Source organism: Mesocricetus auratus, unplaced genomic scaffold (assembly GCF_017639785.1).
Source record: "Mesocricetus auratus isolate SY011 unplaced genomic scaffold, BCM_Maur_2.0 Super-Scaffold_100047, whole genome shotgun sequence".
In the NCBI taxonomy this organism is placed as follows: Eukaryota; Metazoa; Chordata; class Mammalia; order Rodentia; family Cricetidae; genus Mesocricetus; species Mesocricetus auratus.
In genome coordinates this window covers 5,749,554-5,773,087 of record NW_024429224.1, presented here as the reverse complement: position 1 = coordinate 5,773,087, position 23,534 = coordinate 5,749,554, and the positions used below count along the sequence as shown (strand labels likewise).

The 23,534-nt window shown below is 44.4% G+C and overlaps 1 protein-coding gene across 8 annotated transcripts in view; it reads left to right on the top strand.

The window, feature by feature from the left end:
• Positions 1-6,140: 6,140 nt before the first annotated feature.
• Positions 6,141-23,534, top strand: part of Mapkap1 (MAPK associated protein 1) — a 218,349-nt gene continuing 200,955 nt past the window's right edge. For 4 of the 8 annotated variants that reach the window (XM_040735552.1, XM_040735551.1, XM_040735548.1 and 1 more), the window contains exon 1: positions 6,361-6,512. The gene's annotated coding sequence lies outside the window, so the exon portion shown is untranslated. Of the gene's footprint in view, positions 6,236-6,345; positions 6,513-19,548; positions 19,581-23,534 lie in introns of those variants that run through there. The other 4 variants (XM_040735547.1, XM_040735550.1, XM_040735549.1 and 1 more) reach the window with 4 other exon arrangements.

Sequence of the window (23,534 nt, the reverse complement as noted above, 5' to 3'; positions counted from 1 at the left end):
TTTATCCATGTCTACCTTTATTTATGATATTGGTGTCTCACTGTTGAACATACTGTATATTAATGGAGACACTGTTAATTATGCATTCTTGGAAGTTGCATTTGACAAAACATCCAAGGTTTTTTTTTTTAACATTCTAAGAACTTTATCATCTATTCATTTAGGAGTCAGCACTCACAGTCGTGGCTACCCTCTGAAATCAGAAAAGTGCTGTTAGGAGCTGGTTATAGGACCAGATTTTGGAAGGGGCTGCATTTATATGTAAATGTAGCTGGCTGGGGAGATACTGTAACAACAGGCAGATGTTCCATTTTCACCCCAAATACCCAGAGTTACTAGGGAGATAACATTCAAGAGGAAAATGCCACAGAACCATGTCCAGAGAATGTCTGCCTAGTCTGTTTCTGCAGCCCCATTTTGGTGCTGGGGATTGAATTTATAGAACCTCATACACCCTGTCAGGGAAGTCTACCACTGAGCAACACTCCTGAGCCCACAGATGGGCATTGATTGTATTGGTGTAGTGAGGTGTGGTGTGGTGTGGTGTGTGTGTGTGTGTGTGTGTCTTTGTGTGACAGTGTATGTGTGTGTGTCCGTGTATCCCTGTGTCTGTATGTTTCTTTGTGTTTGTCTGTGTGTCTCCGTGTGTGTATTCCTGTGTATGAGCTGAACAATCTGTGTGGAGGTCAGAGGGTCAGAGGACAGCTTGTAGGAACCGGTTCTCTTTTTACCGTGCAGGTTTCAGAACTCAGGTCATCATGTTTGGTAGTAGTCCCCACTACCAATTGTGCCATCTCACCAGCCCATGCGTATTTAAATACCAGTCCCAAAGTCTTATGTTGAAGATAATTTTGGTTGGTAAATTTTGCAGTCCTCTCCCAATAACCAAACTTAACTTAGAAGCAACTTATTTGTCTTTTAAAAAATTCTGGCTGGGCAGTGGTGGTGCATTCCTTTAATCCCAGCACTCAGAGGCAGAGGCAGAGGCAGGCGGATCTCTGTGAGTTTGAGGCCAGTCTGGTCTACAAGAGTTAGTTCCAGGGCAGCCTCCAAAGCCACAGAGAAACCCTGTCTCGAAAAACCAAAAAAAAAAAAATTCTTTATCTTGAAGCCTTATTTATAGTTAAGAAAAACACACTGTATTGCTCTGGGGGCTTCTTTAGGATAGTTTAGGATAGTCTGAATGGAATTTTGACACTGACTCTTTCTGGAATTATAAATAAATGCCCGTGTTTCCCCTAAAGGAGCGTGGTGCGGGTGGTGGAGGACACAGCACATTTCTAGGGCAGAAAACAGCAAAATTGGGATGATAAGAAGGAAATGAATTGGCAGGTTTATAGAGTCCCAATTAAATGTCCCTGTTTCCAGCTCTGGCAGGGTCCCGGAAGTGTGGTGTTCTCATGCCAGGCCCTGAGTTACCCCTCCAGCTTCTGGAAATAACAAGAAACAAGAAATACCCTCTTCCTCACGACCTGTCAGACGTGTATCAAAAGGATGAGAGTTCCTGTATGAGTCGGCAAGGTTCCTCACAGAATAATGTTTTGAATCCCTGCTCCTCAGCCGGTGGCCCAACTGGGAAATGTGTCAAGTAGGTCTCAGGAGCAGGCCTTTGAAAGTCACGCCGATCCCTGGTCTCTCTCTAGCCCTGCGCTTTGTAGTTTGCTGTGATGTGAACAGCCTCCTACCGCCATAACCCGAGCTACAGTGCTGTGGCTTCCCCACCGCAGACAGAAGCCTCCTGCCATGGTGAACCGCAAGGAATCTTCTCTTCTCTAAGAGGTCTCTGCCAGGTGTCATGGTCACAGCTGCCCAGAAGTAAGTCATGGAGACAAAAAGCTTGACAGGTGGAGACATGGAGAATAAGGCTCTGCGTGTGGCCTGCCACTGGAAGGACAGCAAGTATGTAAAAAAAAAAATGCAGTCCTTACCTTCTTGGTGTGTAAGGCCATGAAAGTATGGGACATTTCCATGCATCAGCCACTGTTCCAAGGATTCCAGGTATTACTTCTGGAACCCTCCCAGCAGTCTAGATGAGGGAATAGACATCAGCAAGGAAAGTAGCTTGTTAGTGGCCTCACAGCTGGTAGGTTTCTTGGAGCTTTTGTCTGTGGTCCCCACCCTGAGTCCCAGAAGCAAAAGCAACATCTGCTGGCTGGTGGCTTCTTTCCTAACCTGGAGGTGAAGACTGTGCTGCGGGATGGTCACGGCCATGATGAAGCGTGGGCCTCCTCTCTGTGTTCCGTCTCTCCAGCCCTGGGCCCAGCACCACCAGACTGTTTCTGTGTCTGCTCTTGAGGTTTGACTATTGCGCCCATAGATCAGGAGGCAGGTCAATGATGCTTCACCTTTTAATGCTTCCTTTGCCTTCTCATACAACTCCTGCTTCTGGGGGCGGAGGGGTGGGGTTCAAGTCATCCAGCTGCTTTGTTTTCTTGCTTCCTTGTCTACCTTTGAAATGCTGATCCTCAGGTTCAGAAAAGCTTGGCAAGTGCCTCCTCCTCCTCCTCTCCCTCCTTCTGTTTCTTCTCTTTCTGTTGCTTTTTCGGTACAAGAATTCACACTCTAGTGCCTAGGACAGACTTAATTCCCAACAGCGCATGCTTGCTCACTAAATAGAGTGTCATAATCGTGGTGACCACTCTTCTTTGTTAGTAATCAACAGGTCAGCTCTGTCCATATGAGTGATAGTTATTAGATCATTTAATCCTCACTGTTCAAAGAGCTTATTTTGACTTTTGTCATTCCCTTAAAAAGATTTCTGGCTGGGCGCTGGTGGCACACACCTTTAATCCCAGCACTCGGGAGGCAGAGGCAGGCAGATCTCTGTGAGTTTGAGGCCAGCCTGGTCTACAGAGCGAGTTCCAGGACAGACTCTGAAGCTACAGAGAAACCCTGTCTTGAAAAATCAGAATTTTTTTCTTTTTATGTGTATATGTGAGTGCTTGATTGTATATATGTTCTCTGTATATATGCCTAGTGTCCAGAGGCCCGAGTAGATATCAGATCCTCTAGACCTAGAGTTCCAGGTGAGTGTGAGTTGCCTGATGTAGATGTTTGGAACCAAACTTAGGTCCTCTGCAAGTGCTCTTAACCATGGAGTCATCCTTCTGGCTCCTGCCATTCCCTTTTTACATGTAAGCAGCTGTGTAAAAGGGAGGCAGCTTAATGTGGTGACCCACAATGCAGATTGGGGGTTTGGTCTTTAGATCTATACATGCTTGGTAGTTCAGCTGATTTCCATTTTAGCTGGGTTTTATGTGTCTGAGAGACAACTAGACAATTGGGCTTCAGAGTGGCCTCAAGTTAGGTAAAAATAGAGAATAAAGTCTAGAGGCCCAAGCCTGGCTTAGCAGATACTAGGTTCCATTCCAAACAGACTGAAAGGACAGAAAACCCTAAACCTTAAAGAACAGATCAAGAAAATTGAACATCCACTCTGCTCACATTTACTGTTTTTGCAGGGTGACAACAGCAGGTCTATGAAGGAGTCATGGTTGTTTGTGTGTAAAAGTCCCGCTGATGCTTATGTGCCTCTCTCTTTCTGCCACCACGCTTGAAGTAAGGAACCAATCATATACCACTTGAATGAATCTGTGGGGTGCTGTGGAATATCCCTTCTGTATTACTGTGAAGATGTGCTGCTCTCATTGTTAATGAAAAGCTGATTGGCTGATGGCTGGGCAGGATTTTTGGGACAGAGAAAATGCTGGGAAGAAGAAGGGTGGGGGTCTTGGGAGTCTCAAGGAGATGAGAGGAAGCACGAGATGAATTTGCTATACTGTGAAAAGGCACTTAGCCACATGGCAGAGGGAAGCTAAGAAGTATTGGTTAACTTAAAATGTAGGAGTTAGCCAGTAACAAGCCTGAGCCATCGATCGATTAATAATGTCTCTGTGTGGTTATTTGGGAGCTGGCTGGTAGGACATAAAACTCCATATACAATAGGGCTATCGGCTGGTTGGTGACTTTAATATTGGGTACGGATCCACCAAGATTCAGCCTTGTCTCTTTGGTTCTTTTGCTAAATACATTTTTGTTCTCTTTTAAATACCAAGTCTTGCTAAATAGCTCAGGCTGGCTTGGAGCTCCTGATCCCCTATCTCAGCTTCATTAGTGCTGCAGTTATTGGCACTGGTGTCACATTTGACTTGCTGGAATGAATTTTTTGAGAAGCTTCCCAGAATATTTCTCAGATAGGAGAACACTAGTACTGCCTCTCTTTTGGTGTGTGTGTGTGTGTGTGTGTGTGTGTGTGTGTGTGTGTGTGTGTTGAGGTGTGCACATGGAGGCCAGAGGACAATTTTAGGTATGGTTCTGCCTCAGACACCATCCAACCTTTATTTATGACACAGGGTTTCTCTGTGTAACAGCCTTGGCTTTTCCGGAACTCACTTCGTAGATCATGTTGGCCTTGAACTCATAGAGATCCACCTGCCGCTATCTTTCAAGTGCTGGGATTAAAGGCAAGGGCCACCACCACCCAGCTTTTATTTAATTTTTTGAGACAGGATCTCACTGTGCAATCCTGGCTGGCCTAGTACTTTATATATAAACCAGGCTGGCCTCAGGCACACAGGGATTTGCCTGTTTCTATCAACTTAACTTCTTTGAGACAGGGTCTCTCTTGGAGTCTTGGGAGTCAACCAATTAGGCAAGACCAAGTGACTAGCCTGCATCTGAGGTCTGCCCACCTCTGTCTCCCTGGAGTTGCTTGCCTGTACCACCACATATGGGTGTTTATTTGAATTCCACAGATCAAATGATTTACTATCTGTCTTGCCAGCCCTCTGCCACTGATTTCTATTCCAGAAAATTAACCTTCTTACATCTCACCCAGACTTTCTACCAATCCTGAATATGGCTGTTATCCTCACTATTTTGTGTTATAAGATTCTTAACATTTGTTATGATGTGCTGGCCACTTTGCTGCTATTTATTATTCATCAACCTATTTTATTTTCATAGCAACACTCAGAAGTTGGAACTATCATTATTGGTAGAAAAATCGAGAGGTGTAGTGTCCAAAGATTCACAGAAATACAGAATTAGTACTTGACTCTGTTAAAAAAAAGATTTTTTTTGGTTTTTCGAGACAGGGTTTCTCTGTGGCTTTGGAGGCTGTCCTGGAACTAGCTCTTATTGACCAGGCTGATCTCGAACTCACAAAGATCCTCCTGTCTCTGCCTCCCGAATGCTGGGATTAAAGGCGTGTGCTACCAACGCCCGGCTAAAAAAAAAGATTTTAAAATTAAATTTTTTTTTAGAATTTCATCCACACATACAATGTATCTCGGTCATATTCATGCCTTTCCCTAACTCATCCCAGACCCACCTCTGCCCTCTCCCAAATTCTTGACTAGTTTCCCTCCCCCTTTTACTTTTTAAAATTCCAATTTGCGTTGTCTATATATTTCTGAGTGTGAGGCCATCCATTGGAGATAGTTGACCTACCAGGGGCAATACCCTTATGGTAAACCGACAGTCCCCCAGTAGCAACCAACTACAACGCTGATTGGCTTGGTCTTCTGTGGGTCTTGTATAGGTAACTCCAGTGAATTCATGAATGCAGAGAGCCTGTCTGGTCCAGAGGATATTGATTGTTCCAGACCTCAGGCTCTTGCGGTCTTTCTGTTTTCGATTTCATGACGGTCCCTGCGCCTTCCAGAACGGAGGCGTGATGTGCCCCACTTGTGACTGAGCACTCTATATAGACGTTCCACCTCTGCACTTCGGCCGGTCGTGAGAGTTTCTGTGTTAACCACCGTCCACTGCAATAGGAAACTTGGCTGGTGAGATCTGTGAGCGGCGCTAGTCTGGGTGTTGAGATAGGAATTTAAAAGGTAGTTTGACACCATGTCCATCTAGCAAGTAATAATTGCCGTGAACTCTTCTTTCTGACGTGAAGGTTAAGCCGAGGACTGTTCCCAGTAATACAGAGACTAGTATGTAGAGAACGCTTCCAGACCTGTCGGAGGCCAGCGCGCGTGCGCCAGCCTTCCGCCAGGCCCCGCCCCCGCCCCGCCCCCCCGGGAGGCGCTCGCTCTTGGCTCTGGGGCTTGCGCACTACGTCCCCAGCCAGAGGCCCCCTTCCCGACCGGGGACTTCCGGTACGCCGGGTGCGGTTCCGGGTCGTGGCGCGGCTCGGGGTAGCAGGGCTGGTGTTGCCGGCCGGCGGCGGCGGCGGCGGCGGCGGGGTCATGAGGGCGAGTTTGGGGCGCGGCAGTCGAGCCGGCCGGTAGGAGCGCCGGTGCCCGAGCACTTCGTGGGCGCGGAGTTCGGTGCGGGGGCCGGGAGGCGTGGGGAAGCCGGGGCCTCCCCCGGGGACGTGTCCTGGGAGAGGCGGCCCGTAGTGGGGAAGCAGCTTCAGGTAAAGGTTGCCCCGGCCGCCGCCGCCGCCCCCTCGCCCGCGGGGCCCTGCGGTCCCTCAGCACCGAGCTGAGGCCGCGCTGGGTGGCCCGGGAGCATCCGTTTCCTGGCCCTTCCCGAGCCTGACAGCCGGGTGTGGGACTTAGGTGAGGAGAGGCTGTGGACCTGGTGGCGTGGGGCGGGAGCGGGGGCCGGGGGGCGCCGCCCGTGGCTCCAGGGTTTCGGGTCCCGAACTCGGCAAGGTCCGGTGCCCCGGCTCCGTTCTGTGAAGTCAGCTTTCGGAGCATTGCCTGGACAGTCCTGAAACAGTCCTGCGGGTCGTTTTCCTCTCCGGAGTGCTGCTGGGGACTTGGATTCCGGGCTTTTCTGTTTATGGGAGGGGCAGGGAGTGGTAAAGCCGGGGGTGGGGGGGAAGAAGAAGAGTGTAGTTTAAAGAAGTGTATAACCCGAATAAGAAACTATAAGATGGACCAGGGACCTCGAAATTTGTTACACTTCCTTTGAATGACTGCAAACCTTTGAAACTGCCACTGCCCCCAGCTCCGTGCAAAGCATCATGTTTGTTATAAACCCCCCAAACAACCAAGTTCAAAACCTTCCCAGGCGCGAGTAGTGACGTACACAGACACATTAGTGAAAAGGTCGGCATTCACTTGACCAACGGACGGGATGGGCCCCTCTTGTGCACACCCACCAGAGCAGAAGTAAAGCGCATTATTTCCGCGCTTTTGGGCCACCCAAGCTGCAGTGACAGTACTTGTTCAGTGAAAATTGTCCCCATCTTTTTCAGCTTAGGCCCCCTCAAACTTAACTGGGGTGTGAGGTGGGGCCGTGCCAGGTGCCCCTTTCCCGATCAGCCGGGTGCACACATCCACTGTGCATAGTGCCTGCATAGCCTCCTGTGTCTGTGACTCCTGGCTGGCTTTTTACTGCTAAGCTTATAAAAGTCTCCATTATAGGCCTTCCCACCGGATAAGTAAGATCTCAAATCACTTTTGATTTACTCCCAAGTACTTAAAAAAAAAGACCCTGGCCCACCTAGAAGCTTCCTGGCTTTTGGTTTCTAACATATTGATAATGCTTCTCATGGGTCATCTGAAGGTGGTCCCACTTAGCCAGCTAGGGACAATCCGGCTCCTAATGATTTCTTTCTTTCCTTTTTTTTTTTCCTTAAGAATTATCCTTTGAAATGTGTGCCCTTGTGGGGTTTGTGTGTGTGTGAGGTCAGCTGGCCTAGAGTTGGAGGCACTGTTACTTGTGGGCCGCATGTTGTGGGTGCTGGGGACCCATCTCGGGTCCCCCACAAGAGTAGTCCTGGCTCCTAACTGCTGAACTGTTTCTCTAGCCCTGGGGATGGTTTCTTACCTAGAATCCTATAAATATAAACACTTGTTATTTGCAGTCATTTGATGTAGGAAGCATTTATTGTGCATGGATATAGGTCAGGCACTGTAGTGCAGTTTAATAAGACTTAGTCATTGTGTTCAGGGAGTTCTTACTGTGAGGAAAATTAGTCACTCCAGTGCAGTGACAGGTGCCGGTGTAAGAGGTTTTCTCTGGAATGGAAGTGAAGTAGTACATAGTGTTAGCTTTTGAGAGATGACATTTGGTCAAGTGAATGAGCATAATACAAGGTAAATTGAACTTTCATCTTTCTTGTATAATTTATTAAACTAAAATTTATGGACAGGAAGATACAGGATAGTTACACAGCTGGTATGAGACCTTTTTCTCACCATGGCACTCTGCAAGTACGTATTGAAACAACTGAATGAGAGGAAACATAAGAATGCTGAAATGGACAATACAGAAACTCCTTTATACCAGGCCTGGCCTTGTGGTGCAGACCAATTCCTTGGCAGCTGGTACTCTGAGGCAGCAGAGAACTTGCACAGATGGTTTGAGGCTAGCCTGAGTATCAGTGAAACCCCATTAAAAAAAGACATGTTGGGTTGGATAGTGGTTAAGAGCTTGGGCAGTTCTTCCAGAATTCCTGGGTTCAGTTCCCAACACCTGCATGGAGGTTCACAATCATCTGTAACTCCAGTTCCAGGGGATCTGATGCCATGTTTTGGCCTCTGTGGGCACCAGGTAGGCATGTGGTATACAGACATATATGCACACAAACACCCATATACATAGGTTAAAAATAAATTAAAAAAATGGGTTTATAGTTAAGAGCATTGGCAGCTCTTCCAGAAGTCTTGGGTTTAATTCCCAGCAACCACATGGTGGCTCACAACCATCTATAATGAGATCTGGTGCCCTCTTCTAGTGTGCAGGCATACATGCAGGCAGTGCATACATATTTACATACATACAGGTTTGCCAGCAGGCTGTGGTAGCACTCAGGTGGCAGAGGCAGGTAAGTTCTTGGTGAGTTTGAAGCCAGCCTGAACTCAGGTCTACAGCCTGAGTTCCAGAACAGCCAATACTACACAGAGAGACCCTCTCTCAAAAAACAACAAAAAACCAAACAAGATAAAGAAAAAACCTTGTAGAACCCCAACACCCTAACCTGAGCTTTCTAAGCAGAATTTCAGATTTGGTGCTTTCAAGTTAGTGATACTTATCCAGTGAAGTCTGTGAAACTGCTCCCAGACTCAAAAATCTGAAAACACTCTGGCCCCAAGGATTTTGAATAGGAATTCACAACCTGCATCTAATGATAGCTACAAGATCTCTGGGACGTGGCCTTAGAGGGTGAGTGAGTTTCTAGCCCAAATAAAGCCAATTCATTGCAAATGTTTCTCAACTGTTAGAGAATTTATTGGAAGTCAGTGTCCCGTGAAATCTTACTCAAATCAAATTACAAAAAGTTCCAGACATATCACTAGGATATTGGCACTGCTACTTTTAGCAGGAATTTGAGGGGTAGAGTGGAAGGGCCAGACTATGTGAGAGCGCAGGCAATTGAGATCAGTTTCAGTTTCTAGTCTAATTTGCCAGTTAATATAGACTTGGATAATGTGTGGTTATTCACCGGTTCCAGGCGAAATGTTGGGCCCTGGGATGCCACTGGGAATAAAGCCAAGTCCCCGCTTTGAGGTCATTGGCATTCTAGTTGGGGAGCAGTGGGTGCAGATGAAGTAGGCATGCTCTGTACATGCTGCCACAGGGCGCCATGGGGTCCACAGGAAGGAATATTGATAATGGTAGCCAATGAGTGCTTACTGTACATGACATTGTCCCTAAAACTGTTTCACATCTGTCCCTGTGTGAAGGTGTGAGCATCACCCTGGTTTTACAGATGAGGGAACTAGGGTACAGAACAGATAACTTCTTGGTGGGGGTAGGGGTGGAGTGGGTGGGGTAGGGTGGGGTAGAATGAGTACTTAGCATGAGTGAGGGCCCACACCTCACTGTCAGGAACCAAAAAGTAAACTGAGTTTATACAATTGATGTTTTGAGCTAAAGGTTGTCTGCCAGTGTCTTCAGTCCTGAACCATGTTACTTGTTGCTGTGTGAAAGTTCAGGGCTCCAGTGTGATGTGACTGGCTAGGCACAGAATGGAGGTGGTCTGCACTCAGGGCTGGGCCCATCCGCTAATCTGTTTCAGGAGTGTTTGTTTGTTGTTGTTTCTTTTTTTAGGGTGGGTGTATTTTGCTTGTTGACTCAACTGAAGACTTTGGAAACTTCAGTTCAGTGAGTTTACAAAAATCTTTTAGATATAGGTTATAACGATATTTAGGCCTAACTGTTAAGGCTGCAGCCAGATGTCAGGTTGCCACATAATAGAGAAGTCTGTTACATTTCCCACTGAATGTGCCCTGACCTTGTGTTTCCAGAACCCTTGTCTTAGAAGTTGGTGCATCAGGAAGCACAGAAGCCTGGGGAATTGCTAGAGAGGAGAATTTTAGTTCTTGCCAATCCAATTTGCAGAGTGGCCAGTAGATGGTTTTCTCATGTCATTAGTCTACATATCAAAGGAATGAGGTTTTGGTGAGGGGACCTTGTGATACTTGGATTTGGTGCTTGTTGCACTGTAAATGTCTTCCGATTGGTCCTTCCTTTGGCCTTCTTCGTGGTACTGTGAAGTGGTATTGTCCCTTTGATAATTTTCTGTGTACCGTTTCCATTGCCCTCATAGCCCTTTACAGAAAGCAGGTGGGGCTACACAGGGGAGCAATCAGAACTTCTAGAGATGAAAACATTGGCGGCCAGAAAAGCACAGTTTTGTAGAAAGTGCCTCAATCTGAGAGGGACTCACCTTTGGCATAGGCTTCACTGAGCTTCATCTTTGAAGTTTGGGCAAGTCATTTTCAGCGCCTTGGATCTTTTCCCTCCCTGGATGGTGAATAGTGAAATTCAAGTCTTGTTGAGGTATTTTCAGGAATTGTTATGCTTAAAGTTACACAGTAGGAGCCGCGCAGCGGTGGGGCACGCCTTTAATCCCAACACTCGGGTGGCAGAGGCAGGAGGATCTCTGTGAGTTCGAGGCTGGGCGGACCGACAGCCTCCAAAACAATACAGAGAAACCCTGTCTTGAAAAAAAAAAAGTTACACAGCAGGGTCCTGGCAGACCCACAGAGAGGTGCTGACCTTTTCTGCCTGGCAGTCCAGGCCCTGCCTTGTATTCCGTGTTATTTCCTCCAAGGGACCTTGGTGACCAGTGCTCCCCTCAGGCATTTAGTGCTTTGTTGACTGTCATATATAGATTGAAAGGGGACAGAGAGTCACCAGCAGAGTAAGAGAAATATGATTAGGGAGTTCCCAACCCAAGAGTTTAATTTATTTTTATTTTAATCCCCCTCTTCTACCAGGTGAAAATTGAAGAAATATTGGTCTGTTGGATTCTTGTTTTCATTCATACTCTATTGTATAAAGAAATAACATGGAATATAAAAATGAAGAAAGCAAATCCTGAGCAGTCATTCGGAATTTATTAACTCTACTTGGCAGCAGTCTAAGTGTATCAGGGAAGTAGACTTAAGATAGGAAACACAAAATTTGAACTGAAAGTAGAATATAGTTTTAGAAAACTGAAAATGAGAGGATGGAAGGAAACCACTTAAGAAAAAACAAACCTGAAATTTTGCAAAAAAGTGTTAGAGTCACTACTGGGAATATTGTGATTGCTTGTAAAATAAATTGTTATGTCAGATTCCCCCCTAAATGTGTGATGTTAGGTTCATAATACCCTACACTCCAGCATGTTTTCATAAATATGCTTCTGTTATTAGTACAGATAAGTGTTATGAAGAAATGACAGTATTTATCAATGCGAGGAGGGATTCCCCCCCCCCACCTTGTTTTAAGGTACTGTGCTATAAGTAAGTGCTGCTTCATCAGGGAATTGGTAGGAAATTATTTGAAAGAATGTTTTGTAGCTCTTTTTAAAGATGAACTTTTTGTTTTATGTGCATATTTTACCTGCATGTTTATGTTGTGTATTACATAGATTTAGTTCCCTTGGGGGCTAGAAGAGGGCATTTGATCCCCTGCAACTGTGGTTAGATGCAGTTTTAAACTGCCAAGTGGGTGCTGGGAACTGAATCCCAGTACTCTGAACTGCTGAGCCCTCTCTCCAGCACTTTGAACTTCAGTTGCTGACTTTCAGGGTACTTAACGGTGTAGCTTGAGTATGGAAACATTGTGGGGCCCAACCTTGAAAGCACACTCACTTGGGTTTTATACTAGCTGTCAGTCACTGGCTGTATGACCTAGGCAGTTTGCAGAGTGGGGCTAGGGATGCCAGCCTGTGGGCCTTGTGAGGACTAGAAGAGACTATGTTAGTACCTTGTATGAACTGCAGTGCTTCTAGAGTGATGTAGGGTCTGGCATACAGGGATACAGAACATTAAGGATGGATACTAGGTGGTAGTTATTAATGAATAAATTTTTCACATCTGGATCCTGAGATTAGTCACCATAATTTTGGTTGTACTTCGTGAATTACATAGCATACGTGGCTGCTGTTTGCTATTGAGACAAGTTTTAGTATGCTGTTTTTGGGTTGGTTAAATAAGTTGATCTGCTGAGTAACATTAGGAACTTAACATGAAAGCTGAGAGTGGTAGTGAACGCCTTTAATCCCAGCACTCAGGAGGCAGAGGCAGGTGGATCTCTGTGAGTTTGAGGCCAGTCTGGTCTACAGAGCTAGTTCTAGGATAGCTGGGGCTACACAGAGAAACACTGTCTTGAAAAAAAAAACAAAGAAAAAAAAAAGAAAGAAATGTACATAGGTTTATGTGGTCTTGTTTTGTGTGGTGACTCCCCTTAGAAGTGACAAGAACAAGGGATGTTTGTCAAGTACAGAAACCAAAGCTAGAGGGGTGGGGCTTCAGTTTCTAGGGCTGTCACTAGCAGCTTTTGCCTTGATTTTTCCATTCTCCTTAATTTACATTTAATACTTACAGAAAGTTGTCTCTCATTATTCGTGAGTGAGCAATTGTAGGTATAATTTTATGATATGAAGTTTAAAGTGTTGATGAAACTGTTTATTGCTGGCAAAAGTTGGTGGCAAGAGGGCCATTTGGTAAAACTTCTGAAAAGACCTTGAGCAGTATTTATTTCAGGCTTTATGATAGAGTTATGCATGCATTTAAGCTTGTAGTTTTAGTTTTAGAAATCTCTGTTAAAGGATTATAGATGCAGAAAAATGTTCATGTTCAAGGATGTTTCATGTCTCTGGGCATGGTGGCCTAAACCCGTGTAATTTGATTTCTTGGGAAGTTGAATCAGGAGGATCATGAATTTGAGAGCTGCTTGGACTACATGTTCACCAGACCCAAGATAAATGATTAATGATAAATAGGTGTTTATCAGGGAAAGACTTACACAGATAAGAGTAAATAGCCACCACGGCCTTCCTGTTCCAGAAGATAGTCTCTGCTCTCCGCAACCCAACAGAGCAACCCAACAGAGCACCTACCGGCAGGTCCTCAGCCTTAAAGGGGTTATGTCTGCACCAAGAACCATGCACAGAGGGTGTGACCACTGCTACAAGTTCACTGGCAAGGCAAGATGCCACTACAATTCCCCTTTCTGTCCAAAGAAGAAGGTTTAAGCCTGATACAAGAACTATATACAAGTATGTCAAGTATATTCCAGGAGAAGGAAAGGTAAAAACATACACAAATTGAGACCTACAACCTGTAAGAGCAACATTGAGCAATAGACACATTCTACATGTCCAGTTTCAGGGTAATGACATATAACAGATTACTCTAATAGCTGTCCTAATCTGGAAAGTCTAAATCTAGCACCTAGTATTTTCTATCTAAGATAAGAGATGATATAGCTATGACTGTCTAGTCTTCAACCTCATCAAAGACCTGAGAAGGAAAATAACATTACTAGGGTAGGCAGGAAGTATAAGTGTGCAGCTTCCTAAAGGTGCAAGCAAAGACAGAAACAGCAGGCTACCTGGACAGTCACCCAAGGTCTCACAGTAACGTCAGGGTAACCAACTTTGTAAGGCCTAGAGTATCTGACAGACCATCTCAGAAGCAGGAAAATTAAAAGACTGTCTTACTCTGACTTGGCAAGGTTCCGCAGTCTCTTTAAGTTTATCTCCTGCTAGCCCAGTTAGGACAGCATGTTCAAAGTCAGCAGTCAAGGTGGGGGCAGTTCTTTGCCCAGGAGGCCTGTAGCCAAGAACAGAATAAGTAGCTAAGAAGTCACTCAGGCTACATAGTGAGACTCTCAAAAAATTATGGACGAAGTGCGTTTATATTAGTTCTGGTGAGCCCATGTTGCCATCTCTTGTTCAGTGCCCAGGGGGATAGTGACTAGGCCTGTGACAGCCTAGTCTTGCTTGCAGGTGGAGTATGTACCTCTATGAAATTAAAGCTTCTAGTTGACCAGTTAATAGAAAGGTTGTTTGTGAGTTTCAAGTTTATGTATTATGAAATGCTTCTTTGATAGAGAAAATAAGTTGTGTTAAAAATAAAAATAAAAACATAGGCCAACCAGGGACTGGCAAGATGGTTGAGTGAGTAAGGACACTTGCCACCAAGTCTAATGAACTGAGTGATTTACGGAACCCATATAATAGAAGATGGGAGGTAGTAGGGGGCAGTGTTAAAAAAAAGGTCAACTAGGCTTACAACATAGTTTATTTTCCTGTGTGTGATATGTATGTGTGGGTGCATGTGCCATAGTACCTGAGTGGATGTCAGAGGACAGCTTTAGAGCCAGTTTTGGCCTTCCAGGGATTGAATTCCAGTTATTAGGCCTGGCAGCATTATCTTTTTAATGGCTTAGGGGTTGAGGGGTTCTAAAACAGAAGTGGTTCAGCTGCTCTACTAAGAAAGGCAAGAGTGACATTTTTATAGTAAGAGTGAAGAAAAGCAAAGAATATATTTGGTTGTGGTTGTACAGTTGCCATGTCTGATCTTTTCAGTTGAGGACTCCCTAGTTACAGAATTACAGGTTAGATGTAGCTGTAGTTGACTGGCTGAGCTTAGATTCTGTTTTGCTGTAATGTAAGCACGCATTTACAAGAAGTAGATCAAGTCAGTTTTGCTTATGTTAAAAATCAGGCAAGGTTAAAGTTGCCTATGTGGTCTAATTGACTTTATCTACTCAGGGTGGTCTCCATTTTAATTTACTTTCACAAGAGCAAATTCCATCTTTTTTATTTTGTCAGAAAAAAATTGAAGAAAAAATTTTGTTTAGCTATTAATTTTTCTAGTGTCAGTAAAGTATGAATATTAAAATGACATGATGAATTGTCACCTTAGACTCTTCCAATTATGTATTTCAGCATGCACATTAAGCATTATGGCCAGTTAGGTGGGCTTTTTAACTGGGCATGGTAATTTTCCTATATGTGGTATCAAAACATACACATAATTTAACAAGTGTGTGAACATATTTAAATTAGGAGAATACCAGGCAAGTTGTTTCCTTTGTAAACTGCTCTGTCCTAAACATTCTGTGTATTATCAGAATGAAAAATGACAGCACTTTGTCATCTGCTCAAATTGATACTGCTCTCTTCAGGATGACAGCTGAAAAAGCCCACAGGTGCCATATAAAGAGGTGACCATGTTGTCATATTTCATTTCGGCATCCCTCTGCAAAGCCATAATTACCTAATTAGGTTGTTAATTAGGAGATTAGCATTTCACTATATTGATAGAATGCTCTTTACCGGTGTGGGGCTAGATACAGATTTGTCTGCCCTAATTTATAGTCTCTGCCTGTTTGTACTTATTTATTTGCTTAAGATCCTTGTGTGGAACAGTTGGGTTTATCTGAGAAACAGTTTGTTTACAAACTAATGAAGCTTTGATAACTCAACTGGAGTTGCTGAGCTAAGGGATGAACAGAACTAAAGAATGGTCAGAGCCCCAGAGATTGTGAAAATTCTGAATTGATAGAACTTCTGTTACCAGAGGCAGCAAACACATGATAAGAATTTGGATTGTTGGTCTAAAGTCCAAAATGCAAAATCTTGAGTGTGAGGTGTGACAGAAGTGTGTGCCCTAAACTAGGCAAAGGGTATTATTACTTTAGTTATACTGAGTTATATTTGTGCTTGAGAAACTGAAGCTTGCTCAGTGACTTGAATAAGTATATCCAGTTCCTTAGTCATGAGCTAGACTTTGTTTCACTTGTACCTTCTGTCCCTTGGTCTTTGCTGGGGGCTTCTTCCCTTTCCCTTTCCCTTTCCCTTTCCCTTTCCCTTTCCCTTTCCCTTTCCCTTTCCCTTTCCCTTTCCCTTTCCCTTTCCCTTTCCCTTTCCCTTTCCCTTCCCTTCCCCTCCCCTCTCCTCTCCTCTCCTCTCCTCTCTTTTCTTTTTTCGAGACAGGGTTTCTCTGTATTGTTTTGGAGGCTGTCCTGGAACTCGCTCTGTAGACCAGGCTGGTCTCGAACTCACAGAGATCTGCCTGCCCCTGCCTCCCGAGTGCTGTGATTAAAGGAGTGTCCCACCACCACTCTGCTTGGGAACATTTTCTTAAGCACTCTTTGGCCTGAGTCCTACTGGAATTTGAAGTATTTCACAGTAACATTATCTTGACATTTGGATATGCAGTATGCCTAGCATTCTTTTCAGGGGCCAGGGACTGTTACTTCCTTTTCTCAGTCTAGTGCCTTCATAGGTGCCTTCCCTGCCTTTCCAATTCAGAGCCCCTTCCTCTAAGCCAGTGCTTCTCAGCCTTTCTAATGCTGTGACCCTTTAATATTGTTCATCATGTTGTGGTGGCCCCCAACCATAAAATTATTTTCATTGCTACTTTATAACTGTAATTTTGCTACTGTTATGAGTTGTAATGTAAATAGCTATGTTGTCTGGTGGTTGTAGGAAACCCCTGTGACAGGGTTGTTCAACCCCCAAAGGATTGAGAACCACTGCTCTATGCAGTAGTTTAGCTGCTGTCTTTTCCTTCTTTTTGAGAAAAGGATACATAGGGTCTTTCTATGTCTGGAACTCACTGTGTAGTCTAGGCTGGCCTTGAACTCACAGAGATCCACCTGCCTCTTGCACATGCTGCTAATAAAGGTGTGTTCCAAACAAGACTCAGAAGGGTAAAGAAGGTGACAGGGCAATACTTTTCGAGAGAGGTTTCTGTTGAGGGTTGGGTGAGGACAAAGTTCTGTATGGATGGATTAGAAAGCATTAAGGGATGAGTGGGAAATGAGACTGCAAGGTTCAGGGTTATGAAGGACTTTGGGAAGTCCGTGAAGGATTTTAGGACAAGTTAGGAAGCAATTGTAATAGCTTAGGCGAGAGTCGGTGGCTTGTTTAGGTTATTGAAATAATGAGAAATGGATTAGTTCTTGAGAGAGAAGATCTAGAATGCACAAGATTCTGATTAAATGCCTTTGGAATGGGCTGGAGAGATGGCTCAGAGGTTAAGAGAACAGACTGTTCTTTGTGAGGTCCTGAGTTCAATTCCCAGGAACCTCATGGTGGCTCACAACCATCTATAATGAGATCTGATGCCCTCTTCTGGCCTATAGTCATACATGGAGGGAGAATCCTGTATTCATAGTAAATAAATAAATCGAAAATGCCTTTGGGATACATGGAAAAGAAGGAGTGAAGTTCATTCTGTGTAATTTTATGCACATTTGAGAATATATGTCTAAGTGTGTCAGAGATACAAGGCCCAACTCTTATTTCAATTTTAATCCCAAGAGAACACACTAGCAGCTAATTTCTTTCAAGTGAGCTGAGAAGGATATGAACATTTGCATATTGGCTTTGGGCTCTATAGTGGAACAGCAACCTTGTGAGACTGGGAGGCACTGAGACCCAGAGAAACTGTACTTTGTCTCAGCTACTTGGTGGGATCCTGTGCACAACCTTTGTGCTTTCCTGGTAACTCTTTGGCTTTCTTGTTTCTTCTTGTTATCTTGCTTATCTCAAACGGAGTTTCTCCTAAGGGCTGCTGACAGAGGAATTTTGTTACCTCTCTCTGGCTTAGGCCAGAGTGCTGATGCTCCAGCACATGGACATTCTCCATGAAAGTCAGATGCACTACTGGGTTTGAGCATTGGGATTAGTTTCCCTCGTCTAGAACTTGGAGAGTGTTCCCTCCACATTAATGTATTTCACAGTTCCCATCCTCCAGGAAAGAAGACTCAGAGCCTTGTGATTTTGCCTGTTTGCTGGCACCAATGTGTTTTATAGGTTAAGTTTTTTTTGTTACTCTTGTTCAGTGCAGGGAAGGACATTGTTGATACTTTTAGGTTGGAGTCACTGGAGTAGAAGAAATCTTGGATGTTGTCTTAGTTATGGTTTCTATTGATCTGATGAGACACTATGACTGCAGCAACTCTTAAAAGGAAAACCTTTAATTGGGGCTGGCTTACAGTTCAGTTGTCCAATATTGTCAAGGCAGGAAACATGGCAGCATGCAGACAGACATGGTGCTAGAAAAGGAGTCTCAGGAAGAGAGAGAACAACATAGACAAACAGAATGGGTCTGGCTTGAGCTTCTGAAACCTCTTAGCCTACCTCCAGTGACACACTTCCTCCAACAAGGCCATACCTTCTAATAGTGGCTATCCCTATGAGCCAATGGGGGACATTTTCATTAAAACCACCACAGATGTAGCATGGATTCTAGCCTTCCTTGTTTATACTCTTTTTCTTCTTTATTGAGATATGTATGAGTCTTGTACCATAACATTCACCCTTTTCCAAGGTCCAGTTCATATATTTGCAAAGCTTTCTGACCATCATCTTTATCTGTTTAGAATAGTGATTGTCTCCTGTCCTGTGTCCTGTCAGTGTCCTCTCTCACCCTCCCACCACTCCTGACATTTACTGTTCTACTTGCATCTTTATGGTTTTGCTTATGTTCAGCCTTTTATAGAAATAGAATTCTAGCTGGGCGTTGGTGGCACACTCCTTTAATCCCAATTCCTGGGAGGCAGAGGCAGGCAGATCTCCGCGAGTTCGAGGCCAGCCTGGTCTCTGTATCGAGTTCCAGGACAGCCTCCAAAGTCACGGGGAAACTCTGTCTTGTAAAACTAAAAAGAAAAAAAAAAAAGAAATAGAATTCCAGTCTGTGACCTTTCATATCTGGGTTATTTTGCCTAGCAAAATATTGAAACAGCTAAGATCATACTTTATCCCCCTTTCTCATCAGGCAATAGTCCTTCATATGTGTGTACCACCCTTGTTTATCTGCTCACCAGTTGGACTTTTTGGTTGCTTCTGCCTTTGTCTGTTATGCTGCTTTGCATATGTATGTGCAGACTTGTATGTGAACATGTATGTTCAGTTCTCTAGGGTGCATGTTGAGCCTGCTGCTCTGCTCAAATGGTAACTCTGTTTGTAAGCATTGTGATGCTCTGCCCATTTGTCTCCCGAAGTGGCTTACACTCCCAGCACATCTTTACCAGGCCCTATTGGATGGTGGTGCAAGTCAAAGAAGATTCCTTGTGATGTCCTCACAAGGATGACAATGGGAGCTTCTTTCTTACTAGAAGCAGTAGGAATTTCCGAGCCAGTTGAAGAGAGGAACTGCTTAGAATTTGGGAACATATGTAGTTTGCTTGAATACAGGTGGAGGGTGTGTGTGTGTATGTGTGTGTGTGTGTGTGTGTGTGTGTGTGTGTGTGTGTGTGTACACATGTGAGTCTCTGTGTGTGTGCATGTTTGTGTGTGTGTCAGTCTGCCTGTCTGCCTCTTAGTCTGTCTCAGTCTTTCTGTCTCTGTCTTTCTCTAATCTATCTTCTGGGTTTTCTTTGTAGGGCTTCATGTAGACCGAGTTTCTGTCCCACCTGGTCCCGTGGCCATTTTGTCCCAGGTAAACACACAGAGGTTTATATTAATTATAAACTGTTTGTTCAGGCTTCTTATTGGCTAGCTCTCTCTTAATTATTAACCCATTTCTATTAGACTATGTATTCCACAAGGCTGTGGCTTACCTGTAATGCTCTGGCATATTATCCCGTCAGTGGCTACATGGGGGCTACATGCCTCTTTTCTTCCCAACCTTCTAGTCTGGTAGCCCTGCCTATACTTCCTGCCTGGCTACTGGCCAGTCAGCATTATTCATCAACCAATAAGAGAAACATATATTGATAGCATACAGAAGGACATCATGCTTCATTCTTGAGAACCTATCTTTAAACTCTCTTTCTTGCCATAATCATTCCCTGGTCGGGTGCTTTCACCTATGGCTTCATCTGTCACACATATGTTGATGTCTTCCAGATTTACTCAGATATTTCTCCAGTGCTGCAGGTATGTCACCCCCTCCCCCTCTAGTGGTTTAGCTATATAGTTCAAGTTGGTCTCAAACATGTGACCTTCCTACTTCTGCCTCCAAAGAACTAGTATCACAAGGATAATTTTGGGTCTTGCTGGTCTCTGGGTAATCCATACTCAAGTTAATGTGTCTGAAATTAACTCATTATCTACACCAACACCTCTCTCTACCTGCTAACCTGTTGCTGTTAGAACTCTTTAAAAAAACATTTATTTGTGTGTCACATACATAGAGGTCAGAAAACAACTTATAAGAGTCTGTTCTCCTTAACACCGTGTGGGCTTTCGGGATCAGACTCAGGTAGTCTTGACAGCAAGCATCTTTACCTGCTAAACCATTTCAGCAGCCTGTGTTTCATTGTTGGCAGTGTAAATGTTCCCCTCTACATTCACTCAATCACCCAACTCTTCTGCTTTTTATCTCTGGAATAGTTCTTGAGTTTATGAAAGCATCTATGGCTTCACTTGAGACTTCATCCTCTCCTCCTTGGGCTGTTGTCACAGCTTCACAGCCATCCTCTGTCTTGTCCATTAGCTGAATTTTCTATGTGATGTGACTCCCTAGTAAGTAGTCTTTGAAATGCTAATCTAATCAGCAACTTTGAACTCTGTAGTTTTAGTTAATAAAAAGGTGTTCTACTGTTTCTTGCTTCAGTATTAGGCTGCATTGAAGTTTGCTGCTTGGCCTGTCTTCTAACCATCCAACTTCTTTCTCATCATTGCAGATTCATAATAGGCCAAGGAGTAATAGCAACAGTAGTAGTAGGCATCTTGGTAGTGCCTGCCATCAAAATGATTCCCATTTCCAGATAAGGAAAAAGACACAGAAGTTGTTACTCTACCTCGGTCCTGTGTCTGCCCCCCCCCCATTCTAACTGCAAGGATGCTGCTTTTGATTCCATGCCAACTCAACTCATGGAGGTCCTGATGTTAATTTGAAGACTTTATTGTAAACTTTCTGACCAAGGGGCCAGTATTACAGAGCAGTATTGCTCTTTTGCAACTGCTCTTTAGGTAGTGAAGTGCCGACTTTCATTGTTTTAGCCACACTTATGTCTTGGGAAGCCTTGTCTGAGCAGCCAGTTTCATTTAGCTATCTATTTGTAGTGATTCTGTAGCACTGGAATCTTCCAGTATGGCTCTCTTGCTTTATGGAGGGCATTTATAGTCGCGTGCTCTCTGATGTCTGAATCTCCCCTTACAGATAGGGACTGCAGTTGAGCACTTGTTACCCGATTCCCAGCATGTGGTGGGAAGCACAGGTGTTGTACCCTTACATAGGTGAGTGTGCACAGTGGGTTCCAGAGTGTGCTTTCAGGGTAGAGTGCTGGAGCCAGCCTGCCTGGGCTTTATCATGACCCCACGTCTTGTGTGGCTTTTAGGAAGTTTGTGCCTCTGTTTATTGATCTGTGAAACATTGGTAATAGTAGAATCTATGTCATAGTTTTGTGAACAAGAGAAGTGGCTTGTCCAAACCATATAGTTAGGTCTCTGATAGTTGGGGAGCTGGAGTTCAGGTTTCCTCTGTGGTTCATACATGTCACAGTGTCTGTAGGTCAGAGGGTGACTAGAGTGAATTACCTCTTTCAACCATGTCAGTCTTCAGATTGAACTCAGGTTGTCAGGTCAGTCTTGGTGGCAAGTGCTTTTGCTTGCTAAGCCATGTTGCTGGCCCCAGAGAGATCCTTTTAATGTGTAATGATCCTGTCATGATCCTCTTTTCACACTCTGATAAGAGATGATGCCCTTTGTATGCTGTGAATATGTGTTTCTTTGATTGGTTGATAAATGAAACTGTTTCAGCCAATGGATAGGCAGGGTGTAGACAGGCAGGAAATATAAGCAGGGCTACCAGACTAGGAGAAGGCAGAGAGGGGCCTCCAGAGAGACCCCATGTAGCCACTGAAGGAGTAACATGCCAGAACATTATGGGTAAGCCACAGCTATGTAGCAATGCATAATTGAGTAGAAATGGGTTAATTATTAAGAGAGAACTAGCCAGTAATAAGCCTGAGCCATCGGCCAGTTTATAATTCATATAAACTTCTGTGTGTTTATTTGGGACTGAAGGGCAGCAGGATGGGGCAGGACGGAAACTCCATCTGTGGCAGTCCTCCATTGACTCCTCATTGTCTTGGAATATCTGTAGAGATTTGCCCTGCTTTTGCAGCTCTTCCCCCATGCTGCTTGTCCTGCTTGCAGGACTTTTAGCTTGCAGGACTTTTAGCTTGGCGGCTCTTTTTCCTCAAATGTTCACATGCACAAGGCTTCCCCTGTTTAGGTGGCAAGTCAGAGCACTGCAACAGTCCATTCCTGTGCTGCTTTGTTTGCAGTTGCAACCCAGTACTCCGTCTAGTGTGGCTTGCTCTCCCAGTGCTTTGCTCCACCAGTGCTTCTAGCTGCCATAGAGCACATGCTTTGTTTGCTGAACTCGTTAGAACCTGAGTTCCATGAAGGTAGGACTGTAGGTGTGTACACCCTGTGTGTTTGTTGTGTGTCTATAGGAGTGCCTGGCAGTTGTTGGCATGCAGTACCTAGTTGCTGAATGTTTAGTAACTGTTATGGGTACATTCATTACTTAGAGGTAGACAGGCCATGCAATGCAATGGAAATATAAAGGAACAGCTTACCTGGGATTCATTTGGAAGTTCTTGAAAAAATTGACCACAGAGCTGGACTTTTGAATAATGAGTAAGAGGTACCCAAGTAAAGAAAGGCAGGCAGGTTTTAAAAACAAAAAATTGTATGTGTGTCTAAGTATGTTCACTTGTATGTGGATAATGTTGGGTGTTTTCTCATGTGAGATAGAGTAGTGGTTCTTAGCCTTTCTCACCCCTTTGGGGTGAAACAGCCCTTTTGTAGAAGTCACCTAAGACCATTGGAAAACACACATATTTACAATTCATAACAGTAGCAAAATTACAGCTATGTAGTAGCAATGAAAATAATGTTATGGTTGGGGGCCAGCACAACATGATGAACAATATTAAAGGGTCACAGCATTAGAAAGGTCGAGAAGCACTGAAATAGCCTTTAGATGGACCTGGAGCTCACGGATTCGGCTATACTGGCAGACCAGCAGTCCCCGTAAATCCTCACGATTCCCCCCACCCCCAATACGTCCTAGTGCTGAGATTGCAGGCATGCTCACAGGTCCTCATTCTTGCTAGCTCTAGTGTGATTTTTACTCTTTTGGCTTTTTGGTGCCCCACCACCCAGCTCCCAAATAAGTCACACACACAGGCTTATTCTTAGTTATGACTGCCTGACCTTAGCTTGCCTTGTTTTTTGCCAGCTTTTCTTAAATTATCCCATCTATCTTTGGCCTTGGGACATTTATCTTTCTCTATTCCTGTATACCTTTTCTTTCCTTCTTACTCCATGTCTGACTGTGTAGCTGGGTGGCTGGGTGGCTGGGTGACTGGCCCTGAAGTCCTCCTCCTTCCTCTCTCGTCCCCAGATCCTTTTCTCCCAGATTTCTCCTTATATT